Raw genomic sequence first — 13,231 nt, 5'->3', positions numbered from 1 at the left:
CTTTTTGGCCAAGGGCATCACTGTCGAGGTTTTGCCGCTTTTCCTGTGCTTTAAAGGCGATTCGAATCTACCTCCTGAAATCTGTTTCCTGCAATTCTGCCTTGCTTTCAAATCCTCTTCGTTGCCTTCCCTCAATATATTTGTGGACGAGAGTTATCATTTGTAAGTCTGCAGGTTTGTGAATTGCAGTGCCCCTGAGCTCCATTATTCAACTCGCTTTCTTGGGAGCTGGCCGCAAAAGCGCAGGATTGCTTCAGGCCGTATTCTGGTTCCTGGCGGCAGGCTGAGCCTGTGGTTAATTCTTCTTCCTGATGGGAAAACAGAGTGACCTGTGCCTGTCCCAACACCTAGAGCTAGTCTCTCATTGGTTGCCCCTCTTCCCGTTCATCCTCAGGACAAATTGCAACCTGTACGGAACAGGAGGATAAAGGTGCTGATTCTCCAAGGAGAGAGATTGCTAGTAAAGCGGCTGGAATGGCGAGCCGGAGCACAAGGAGATGAGAAATGAGGTGCGTTTTAGAAACCTTTCCCGATCACACGGTGTGCCATCTTCGGGGTTTCTCATGCATGTTTTCAATGTAGGACGATGCCCTTGAACCTGGAGATTTGGGACCCATGGGATGGGTACCACGCCGTATTAATTTAAAGGGTCTGCGTTAGCTCACCCAACCTCACCAAACCTCTCAGCCCCAAGAGTGTCCACCCATATGTCTCAATCAGCTGTGGGTCTAGATATGGTCAATCCAGGTGGCATCACAGCCCCTGAACGAATTTTGTAAGAATTTCTCTCTCTTTCACTGTCTTTGTTTCACGGGTTTTGAAAAGTAATTGATTTTTATAATGGGGTTTGGCTGCTTTTCACTGCTGTGTTTATGCCGCTTTACACCCACTTGACTCACTTACAGAGAGATATCAATACATAGGTTTGAAGATTCTTACTAGTCTGATATATTCCTGGGCGGTGAATAGGGGGTGTTGAGTCCAGTTCACTGAGCAAGGAGTAGGTCTTGTCTATTACATATTGGGTTTATGGAACGATATCTGAGCTAATTTGAAACCCTTGTTTTATGCATCACCCCACCTCACCTTTCCCGTTAAGCAGCCATAGTCTGTTTTCTAAACGTGTGATTCTGTTCTGTTTTGTAATTCAGTTCAAGGGTAGCGGTTTTTACATTCCCTCTATAAGTGATATCTCATGATAAGTGTCTTTTTCTGTGTGACTTATTTCACTTAGAATCGTCATAGCTAAATCCACTCATCATGCTGCTACTAGCCTTATGACATTGATTTCATGGCTGAGTGATATTCCATTGTATATAAGGACCACATCTTCTTTATCCATTCTTCTCTTTCCTGGGATATTTAAGGTGTAACGAAGTGGAGGTTCTTGTCAACAGAGTAGCCCAAAACTTTGGGGTGCCTGTGTCTTGCTGATTTTTAGTTTTCCCAATTTATACGCCCATGAGTGGAAGTGCCCTATGCTCTCTAAGCTGAGTTTTTTAGATGTTTCAGGACACACCGTACACTTCTCCAGAGTGGCTGTTGGCAATTTACATCCCGCCCATCAGTGTAGCAAGGCTCCCATTTCTCCATGGCCTGTCCTGCATTTCTGGTTTTGACACTTTTTTCAGCATGGCCCTTTTGACCGATGGGAAGCGAGACTTCTTTGTAGCGCTGATTTGCCTTTCCAGGTTGCTTGGTTGGCCAAAAAGGGCGTATGCGTTTTTTCCTGAATATATTCAGGAAAAAACGCATACGCCCTTTTTGGCCAAGGGCATCATTGTCAAGGTTTTGATGCTTTTCCTGTGCTTTAAAGGCGATTCGAATCTACCTCCTGAAATCTGTTTCCTGCAATTCTGCCTTGCTTTCAAATCCTCTTCGTTGCCTTCCCTCAATATATTTGTGGACAAGAGTTATCATTTCTAAGTCTGCAGGTTTGTGAATTGCAGTGCCCCTGAGCTCCATTATTCAACTCGCTTTCTTGGGAGCTGGCCGCAAAAGCGCAGGATTGCTTCAGGCCGTATTCTGGTTCCTGGCGGCAGGCTGAGCCTGTGGTTAATTCTTCTTCCTGATGGGAAAACAGAGTGACCTGTGCCTGTCCCAACACCTAGAGCTAGTCTCTCATTGGTTGCCCCTCTTCCCGTTCATCCTCAGGACAAATTGCAACCTGTACGGAACAGGAGGATAAAGGTGCTGATTCTCCAAGGAGAGAGATTGCTAGTAAAGCGGCTGGAATGGCGAGCCGGAGCACAAGGAGATGAGAAATGAGGTGCGTTTTAGAAACCTTTCCCGATCACACGGTGTGCCATCTTCGGGGTTTCTCATGCATGTTTTCAATGTAGGACGATGCCCTTGAACCTGGAGATTTGGGACCCATGGGATGGGTACCACGCCGTATTAATTTAAAGGGTCTGCGTTAGCTCACCCAACCTCACCAAACCTCTCAGCCCCAAGAGTGTCCACCCATATGTCTCAATCAGCTGTGGGTCTAGATATGGTCAATCCAGGTGGCATCACAGCCCCTGAACGAATTTTGTAAGAATTTCTCTCTCTTTCACTGTCTTTGTTTCACGGGTTTTGAAAAGTAATTGATTTTTATAAGGGGGTTTGGCTGCTTTCCACTGCTGTGTTTATGCCGCTTTACACCCACTTGACTCACTTACAGAGTGATATCAATACATAGGTTTGAAGATTCTTACTACTCAGATATATTCTTGGGCGGTGAATAGGGGGTGTTGAGTCCAGTTCACTGAGCAAGGAGTAGGTCTTGTCTATTACATATTGGGTTTATGGAACGATATCTGAGCTAATTTGAAACCCTTGTTTTATGCATCACCCCACCTCACCTTTCCCGTTAAGCAGCCATAGTCTGTTTTCTAAACGTGTGATTCTGTTCTGTTTTGTAATTCAGTTCAAGGGTAGCGGTTTTTACATTCCCTCTATAAGTGATATCTCATGATAAGTGTCTTTTTCTGTGTGACTTATTTCACTTAGAATCGTCATAGCTAAATCCACTCATCATGCTGCTACTAGCCTTATGACATTGATTTCATGGCTGAGTGATATTCCATTGTATATAAGGACCACATCTTCTTTATCCATTCTTCTCTTTCCTGGGATATTTAAGGTGTAACGAAGTGGAGGTTCTTGTCAACAGAGTAGCCCAAAACTTTGGGGTGCCTGTGTCTTGCTGATTTTTAGTTTTCCCAATTTATACGCCCATGAGTGGAAGTGCCCTATGCTCTCTAAGCTGAGTTTTTTAGATGTTTCAGGACACACCGTACACTTCTCCAGAGTGGCTGTTGGCAATTTACATCCCGCCCATCAGTGTAGCAAGGCTCCCATTTCTCCATGGCCTGTCCTGCATTTCTGGTTTTGACACTTTTTTCAGCATGGCCCTTTTGACCGATGGGAAGCGAGACTTCTTTGTAGCGCTGATTTGCCTTTCCAGGTTGCTTGGTTGGCCAAAAAGGGCGTATGCGTTTTTTCCTGAATATATTCAGGAAAAAACGCATACGCCCTTTTTGGCCAAAGGCATCATTGTCGAGGTTTTGATGCTTTTCCTGTGCTTTAAAGGCGATTCGAATCTACCTCCTGAAATCTGTTTCCTGCAATTCTGCCTTGCTTTCAAATCCTCTTCGTTGCCTTCCCTCAATATATTTGTGGACGAGAGTTATCATTTGTAAGTCTGCAGGTTTGTGAATTGCAGTGCCCCTGAGCTCCATTATTCAACTCGCTTTCTTGGGAGCTGGCCGCAAAAGCGCAGGATTGCTTCAGGCCGTATTCTGGTTCCTGGCGGCAGGCTGAGCCTGTGGTTAATTCTTCTTCCTGATGGGAAAACAGAGTGACCTGTGCCTGTCCCAACACCTAGAGCTAGTCTCTCATTGGTTGCCCCTCTTCCCGTTCATCCTCAGGACAAATTGCAACCTGTACGGAACAGGAGGATAAAGGTGCTGATTCTCCAAGGAGAGAGATTGCTAGTAAAGCGGCTGGAATGGCGAACCGGAGCACAAGGAGATGAGAAATGAGGTGCGTTTTAGAAACCTTTCCCGATCACACGGTGTGCCATCTTCGGGGTTTCTCATGCATGTTTTCAATGTAGGACGATGCCCTTGAACCTGGAGATTTGGGACCCATGGGATGGGTACCACGCCGTATTAATTTAAAGGGTCTGCGTTAGCTCACCCAACCTCACCAAACCTCTCAGCCCCAAGAGTGTCCACCCATATGTCTCAATCAGCTGTGGGTCTAGATATGGTCAATCCAGGTGGCATCACAGCCCCTGAACGAATTTTGTAAGAATTTCTCTCTCTTTCACTGTCTTTGTTTCACGGGTTTTGAAAAGTAATTGATTTTTATAATGGGGTTTAGCTGCTTTTCACTGCTGTGTTTATGCCGCTTTACACCCACTTGACTCACTTACAGAGAGATATCAATACATAGGTTTGAAGATTCTTACTAGTCAGATATATTCTTGGGCGGTGAATAGGGGGTGTTGAGTCCAGTTCACTGAGCAAGGAGTAGGTCTTGTCTATTACATATTGGGTTCATGGAACGGTATCTGAGCTAATTTGAAACCCTTGTTTTATGCATCACCCCACCTCACCTTTCCCGTTAAGCAGCCATAGTGTGTTTTCTAAATGTGTGACTCCGTTCTGTTTTGTAATTCAGTTCAAGGGTAGCGGTTTTTACATTCCCTCTATAAGTGATATCTCATGATAAGTGTCTTTTTCTGTGGGACTTATTTCACTTAGAATCGTCATACCTAAATCCACTCATCATGCTGCTACTAGCCTTATGACATTGATTTCATGGCTGAGTGATATTCCATTGTACATAAGGACCACAACTTCTTTATCCATTCTTCTCTTTCCTCGGATATTTAAGGTGTAACGAAGTGGAGGTTCTTGTCAACAGAGTAGCCCAAAACTTTGGGGTGCCTGTGTCTTGCTGATTTTTAGTTTTCCCAATTTATACGCCCATGAGTGGAAGTGCCCAAGCTCTCTAAGCTGAGTTTTTTAGATGTTTCAGGACACACCGTACACTTCTCCAGAGTGGCTGTTGGCAATTTACGTCCCGCCCTTCAGCGTAGCAAGGCTCCCATTTCTCCATGGCCTGTCCTGCATTTCTGGTTTTGACCCTTTATTCAGCATGACCCTTTTGACCGATGGGAAGCGAGACTTCTTTGTAGCGCTGATTTGCCTTTCCAGGTTGCTTGGTTGGCCAAAAAGGGCGTATGCGTTTTTTCCTGAATATATTCAGGAAAAAACGCATACGCCCTTTTTGGCCAAGGGCATCATTGTCGAGGTTTTGCCGCTTTTCCTGTGCTTTAAAGGCGATTCGAATCTACCTCCTGAAATCTGTTTCCTGCAATTCTGCCTTGCTTTCAAATCCTCTTCGTTGCCTTCCCTCAATATATTTGTGGACGAGAGTTATCATTTCTAAGTCTGCAGGTTTGTGAATTGCAGTGCCCCTGAGCTCCATTATTCAACTCGCTTTCTTGGGAGCTGTCCGCAAAAGCGCAGGATTGCTTCAGGCCGTATTCTGGTTCCTGGCGGCAGGCTGAGCCTGTGGTTAATTCTTCTTCCTGATGGGAAAACAGAGTGACCTGTGCCTGTCCCAACACCTAGAGCTAGTCTCTCATTGGTTGCCCCTCTTCCCGTTCATCCTCAGGACAAATTGCAACCTGTACGGAACAGGAGGATAAAGGTGCTGATTCTCCAAGGAGAGAGATTGCTAGTAAAGCGGCTGGAATGGCGAACCGGAGCACAAGGAGATGAGAAATGAGGTGCGTTTTAGAAACCTTTCCCGATCACACGGTGTGCCATCTTCGGGGTTTCTCATGCATGTTTTCAATGTAGGACGATGCCCTTGAACCTGGAGATTTGGGACCCATGGGATGGGTACCACGCCGTATTAATTTAAAGGGTCTGCGTTAGCTCACCCAACCTCACCAAACCTCTCAGCCCCAAGAGTGTCCACCCATATGTCTCAATCAGCTGTGGGTCTAGATATGGTCAATCCAGGTGGCATCACAGCCCCTGAACGAATTTTGTAAGAATTTCTCTCTCTTTCACTGTCTTTGTTTCACGGGTTTTGAAAAGTAATTGATTTTTATAATGGGGTTTGGCTGCTTTTCACTGCTGTGTTTATGCCGCTTTACACCCACTTGACTCACTTACAGAGAGATATCAATACATAGGTTTGAAGATTCTTACTAGTCTGATATATTCCTGGGCGGTGAATAGGGGGTGTTGAGTCCAGTTCACTGAGCAAGGAGTAGGTCTTGTCTATTACATATTGGGTTTATGGAACGATATCTGAGCTAATTTGAAACCCTTGTTTTATGCATCACCCCACCTCACCTTTCCCGTTAAGCAGCCATAGTCTGTTTTCTAAACGTGTGATTCTGTTCTGTTTTGTAATTCAGTTCAAGGGGAGCGGTTTTTACATTCCCTCTATAAGTGATATCTCATGATAAGTGTCTTTTTCTGTGTGACTTATTTCACTTAGAATCGTCATAGCTAAATCCACTCATCATGCTGCTACTAGCCTTATGACATTGATTTCATGGCTGAGTGATATTCCATTGTATATAAGGACCACATCTTCTTTATCCATTCTTCTCTTTCCTGGGATATTTAAGGTGTAACGAAGTGGAGGTTCTTGTCAACAGAGTAGCCCAAAACTTTGGGGTGCCTGTGTCTTGCTGATTTTTAGTTTTCCCAATTTATACGCCCATGAGTGGAAGTGCCCTATGCTCTCTAAGCTGAGTTTTTTAGATGTTTCAGGACACACCGTACACTTCTCCAGAGTGGCTGTTGGCAATTTACATCCCGCCCATCAGTGTAGCAAGGCTCCCATTTCTCCATGGCCTGTCCTGCATTTCTGGTTTTGACACTTTTTTCAGCATGGCCCTTTTGACCGATGGGAAGCGAGACTTCTTTGTAGCGCTGATTTGCCTTTCCAGGTTGCTTGGTTGGCCAAAAAGGGCGTATGCGTTTTTTCCTGAATATATTCAGGAAAAAACGCATACGCCCTTTTTGGCCAAAGGCATCATTGTCGAGGTTTTGATGCTTTTCCTGTGCTTTAAAGGCGATTCGAATCTACCTCCTGAAATCTGTTTCCTGCAATTCTGCCTTGCTTTCAAATCCTCTTCGTTGCCTTCCCTCAATATATTTGTGGACGAGAGTTATCATTTGTAAGTCTGCAGGTTTGTGAATTGCAGTGCCCCTGAGCTCCATTATTCAACTCGCTTTCTTGGGAGCTGGCCGCAAAAGCGCAGGATTGCTTCAGGCCGTATTCTGGTTCCTGGCGGCAGGCTGAGCCTGTGGTTAATTCTTCTTCCTGATGGGAAAACAGAGTGACCTGTGCCTGTCCCAACACCTAGAGCTAGTCTCTCATTGGTTGCCCCTCTTCCCGTTCATCCTCAGGACAAATTGCAACCTGTACGGAACAGGAGGATAAAGGTGCTGATTCTCCAAGGAGAGAGATTGCTAGTAAAGCGGCTGGAATGGCGAGCCGGAGCACAAGGAGATGAGAAATGAGGTGCGTTTTAGAAACCTTTCCCGATCACACGGTGTGCCATCTTCGGGGTTTCTCATGCATGTTTTCAATGTAGGACGATGCCCTTGAACCTGGAGATTTGGGACCCATGGGATGGGTACCACGCCGTATTAATTTAAAGGGTCTGCGTTAGCTCACCCAACCTCACCAAACCTCTCAGCCCCAAGAGTGTCCACCCATATGTCTCAATCAGCTGTGGGTCTAGATATGGTCAATCCAGGTGGCATCACAGCCCCTGAACGAATTTTGTAAGAATTTCTCTCTCTTTCACTGTCTTTGTTTCACGGGTTTTGAAAAGTAATTGATTTTTATAATGGGGTTTAGCTGCTTTTCACTGCTGTGTTTATGCCGCTTTACACCCACTTGACTCACTTACAGAGAGATATCAATACATAGGTTTGAAGATTCTTACTAGACAGATATATTCTTGGGCGGTGAATAGGGGGTGTTGAGTCCAGTTCACTGAGCAAGGAGTAGGTCTTGTCTATTACATATTGGGTTCATGGAACGGTATCTGAGCTAATTTGAAACCCTTGTTTTATGCATCACCCCACCTCACCTTTCCCGTTAAGCAGCCATAGTGTGTTTTCTAAATGTGTGACTCCGTTCTGTTTTGTAATTCAGTTCAAGGGTAGCGGTTTTTACATTCCCTCTATAAGTGATATCTCATGATAAGTGTCTTTTTCTGTGGGACTTATTTCACTTAGAATCGTCATAGCTAAATCCACTCATCATGCTGCTACTAGCCTTATGACATTGATTTCATGGCTGAGTGATATTCCATTGTACATAAGGACCACAACTTCTTTATCCATTCTTCTCTTTCCTCGGATATTTAAGGTGTAACGAAGTGGAGGTTCTTGTCAACAGAGTAGCCCAAAACTTTGGGGTGCTTGTGTCTTGCTGATTTTTAGTTTTCCCAATTTATACGCCCATGAGTGGAAGTGCCCAAGCTCTCTAAGCTGAGTTTTTTAGATGTTTCAGGACACACCGTACACTTCTCCAGAGTGGCTGTTGGCAATTTACGTCCCGCCCTTCAGCGTAGCAAGGCTCCCATTTCTCCATGGCCTGTCCTGCATTTCTGGTTTTGACCCTTTATTCAGCATGACCCTTTTGACCGATGGGAAGCGAGACTTCTTTGTAGCGCTGATTTGCCTTTCCAGGTTGCTTGGTTGGCCAAAAAGGGCGTATGCGTTTTTTCCTGAATATATTCAGGAAAAAACGCATACGCCCTTTTTGGCCAAGGGCATCATTGTCGAGGTTTTGCCGCTTTTCCTGTGCTTTAAAGGCGATTCGAATCTACCTCCTGAAATCTGTTTCCTGCAATTCTGCCTTGCTTTCAAATCCTCTTCGTTGCCTTCCCTCAATATATTTGTGGACGAGAGTTATCATTTCTAAGTCTGCAGGTTTGTGAATTGCAGTGCCCCTGAGCTCCATGATTCAACTCGCTTTCTTGGGAGCTGGCCGCAAAAGCGCAGGATTGCTTCAGGCCGTATTCTGGTTCCTGGCGGCAGGCTGAGCCTGTGGTTAATTCTTCTTCCTGATGGGAAAACAGAGTGACCTGTGCCTGTCCCAACACCTAGAGCTAGTCTCTCATTGGTTGCCCCTCTTCCCGTTCATCCTCAGGACAAATTGCAACCTGTACGGAACAGGAGGATAAAGGTGCTGATTCTCCAAGGAGAGAGATTGCTAGTAAAGCGGCTGGAATGGCGAACCGGAGCACAAGGAGATGAGAAATGAGGTGCGTTTTAGAAACCTTTCCCGATCACACGGTGTGCCATCTTCGGGGTTTCTCATGCATGTTTTCAATGTAGGACGATGCCCTTGAACCTGGAGATTTGGGACCCATGGGATGGGTACCACGCCGTATTAATTTAAAGGGTCTGCGTTAGCTCACCCAACCTCACCAAACCTCTCAGCCCCAAGAGTGTCCACCCATATGTCTCAATCAGCTGTGGGTCTAGATATGGTCAATCCAGGTGGCATCACAGCCCCTGAACGAATTTTGTAAGAATTTCTCTCTCTTTCACTGTCTTTGTTTCACGGGTTTTGAAAAGTAATTGATTTTTATAATGGGGTTTAGCTGCTTTTCACTGCTGTGTTTATGCCGCTTTACACCCACTTGACTCACTTACAGAGAGATATCAATACATAGGTTTGAAGATTCTTACTAGTGAGATATATTCTTGGGTGGTGAATAGGGGGTGTTGAGTCCAGTTCACTGAGCAAGGAGTAGGTCTTGTCTATTACATATTGGGTTTATGGAACGGTATCTGAGCTAATTTGAAACCCTTGATTTATGCATCACCCCACCTCACCTTTCCCGTTAAGCAGCCATAGTGTGTTTTCTAAACGTGTGACTCTGTTCTATTTTGTAATGCAGTTCAAGGGTAGCGGTTTTTACATTCCCTCTATAAGTGATATCTTATGATAAGTGTCTTTTTCTGTGTGATTTATTTCACTTAGAATCGTCATAGCTAAATTCACTCATCATGCTGCTACTAGCCTTATGACATTGATTTCATGGCTGAGTGATATTCCATTGTACATAAGGACCACAACTTCTTTATCCATTCTTCTCTTTCCTGGGATATTTAAGGTGTAACGAAGTGGAGGTTCTTGTCAACAGAGAAGCCCAAAACTTTGGGGTGCCTGTGTCTTGCTGAGTTTTAGTTTTCCCAATTTATACGCCCATGAGTGGAAGTGCCCTATGCTCTCTAAGCTGAGTTTTTTAGATGTTTCAGGACACACCGTACATTTCTCCAGAGTGGCTGTTGGCAATTTACATCCCGCCCATCAGCGTAGCAAGGCTCCCATTTCTCCATGGCCTGTCCTGCATTTCTGGTTTTGACACTTTATTCAGCATCGCCCTTTTGACCGATGGGAAGCGCGACTTCTTTGTAGCGCTGATTTGCCTTTCCAGGTTGCTTGGTTGGCCAAAAAGGGCGTATGCGTTTTTTCCTGAATATATTCAGGAAAAAACGCATACGCCCTTTTTGGCCAAGGGCATCATTGTCGAGGTTTTGATGCTTTTCCTGTGCTTTAAAGGCGATTCGAATCTACCTCCTGAAATCTGTTTCCTGCATTTCTGCCTTGCTTTCAAATCCTCTTCGTTGCCTTCCCTCAATATATTTGTGGACGAGAGTTATCATTTCTAAGTCTGCAGGTTTGTGAATTGCAGTGCCCCTGAGCTCCATTATTCAACTCGCTTTTTTGGGAGCTGGCTGCAAAACCGCAGGATTTCTTTAGTCCCTATACTGGTTCCGTGGGGCAGGCTGAGCCTGTGGTTAATTCTTCTTCTTGATGGGAAATTAGAGTGACCTGTGCCTGTCTGAACGTCTAGGGCTTGTCTGTCATTTTTTCTCCTCCTTCCCCTTCATCCTCTGGACAAATTCCAAACTCTGTGCAACAGTATGTTGAAGGTGCTGACATCCTCAAGTTTGGAGAATGTTAGGAAAGAGGCTGGAGGGGTGAACCCGACAACCAGGGGATTAGGATATGAGGTGCCTTTTCCAAAATCTTCCTGATCCAACCGTGTACCATCTTCTGGGTGTCACAGGCATGTTTTAGCTGTAGGAAAGGTCCCATGTATGTTAGGAGAACACCAGGGATTTTTTCAAATCAGTGTCTCCCCGAACCCCAATCTGGGGAATTTTTAAGCTACTGGTACATGTATGTTCATTAAGGGACTGGGCTGTAGGCAGAGTCCGAACTTTAGAGGATTGAAGTCTTCATGGTCCGAAACGCTCACCATCGGCCTCCTTTAGGTTCCATTTTATCTGTATTTGATAGATGATGTCGATATAGATATCTATTGTTTTTCAGATTATTTCCCCTTAGGGGTTATTATAAAATATTGAGTATAGTTCCCTGTGCTATACAGCAGTTCCTTTTTGATTGTATATTTTATACATAGCAGTGTGTATATGTTAATCAGAAACTGTTAATTTATCCCTCCTCCCACCTTTCCCCTTTGGTAATAAAAAAATACAAGATTTTATACTTCTCAGAAATCTAGGAGCTGAAAGAGAGGTATCATTTTCAATGCAAAATCATTCAAAACAAGATTGAAACTTCAGCCAAGATTAGTAGATCCACATCCTTGGAAAGAAATCACTGCATTTCTCTACTGTTGACCTGACAAATACGACAAACCCCTCCACTGAACTTGCTTATAATAAAGTGATGGAAATATCAAATGGAAGTGTTAGAAATACCTTATTTTACACGAGCCTTATACACTGCTCTGTGTTAATTACAGTTTGGCTCACACATCTGTTCATTGAAGTTACAATATTTGGCTCACACATCTGTTCATTGAAGTTACAATATTTGGCTCACACATCTGTTCATTGATGTTACAATATTTGGCTCACACATCTGTTCATTGATGTTACAATATTTGGCTCACACATCTGTTCATTGAAGTTACAATGTTCTCAAATTCTGTTGCTGATCCTGCAGAGTCGGCCCCAACAAAAGTCCCCCTGCCCAGTGTCACTGGAGCCAACAGATCGAGACTGAGTTTGGTTCAGAAGCAAAGGAAAACTTTATATTTTGATCAGAGAATGGAGAGGTGAGGGCGTGCGCTCCCCCGCGGGCTGTGGGCCGGGCTGCTGTGTAGGGATCCCGTCAGCGTCAGCGGGAGGGACGGGGCGGAGCTCTCGAGGGCCGGGTTGGCTGGAGCTCAGGCTCTATGTGGCGGAGTCTGCACGGGGCCCCGAGAGCTGAGGTGTCGGCCCAGCCATTTTGCACTAGGAAATCGGGTCTGAAGTGCCAGGTGTGGGACCTCTGCCTGTGGAAACCTAGGAACAAGTGAAATTAGAAAAAGCACAAAGGAAAAAAAGGTTAGACTTTATTTTATTGCCCAGATTCTATTTTTATCTCCCAGGAATTTTTAATGGGCTTTGCCAGTGACAAACCCCTCCTCTGCCTCTTGTCCCATTCCACATTCTTGGGGCGCTGAGGGTGCAGACACCTCTTCTGTAAATGCTTCGTGCTGAGTTGGGTGTCCTCATACCCGGGGGGAGGGGCAGGACTTCTCCCCAGCAGCCTCCAGGTGAGGTTGATTGTCCCCAGGCCTCCTCCCTCACTGCTCGTCTGCCTGAGCACCAGCGTTGGAAGTTTTATAGATTCTAATGACCTTTAAGGGTCCAGGAAAGAGATGCGCAGGGACGCTGGGGGGGCCGGTTTTACCCTGCTCCACATTGGTTCGGCCCCCTTAGGCTGACGGTTTCTGCCAGCCTAGATGCTCTGACCAGTAGTCTGTGCTTTCTTCAGTTAGGCCACTGAATTAACGTACAAACAGCACCAGGTGTCAGAGCCCTGGCTGCTCAACTCCCAGACAGTCCAGGGCCGGTGGTGATCCAGGACCATGACGGCCACTCAGTCACCGCCCTTTTGAAGTAACCAGGAGTACATCTGGTCTCATTGGCCGCCGTCACCGTGGTGTCTGTAGGCTTTTCTATGGTGGCAGCGTTATTTAGGGTTCCCCTGCCAAGTTTATTAGCTCCGCTCTGGGTGCAGTAAGTCCTGCAAGCAATAGTCTGTTCTTTTGGGGCACACTCTTGTGGTTTTCTGAGAGAAGCTCCAGGTCAAGTGATGGTCACATGAGTCGTCATGGGGGCCTGTTGCCCCAGGTTGTCTCTCTGGAGGTTGGAGTTGG

The sequence above is a fragment of the Balaenoptera borealis genome, assembly GCF_965194805.1.
Source record: "Balaenoptera borealis genome assembly, chromosome: 9".
NCBI lineage: Eukaryota > Metazoa > Chordata > Mammalia > Artiodactyla > Balaenopteridae > Balaenoptera > Balaenoptera borealis.
This window is presented reverse-complemented; position numbering follows the sequence as displayed.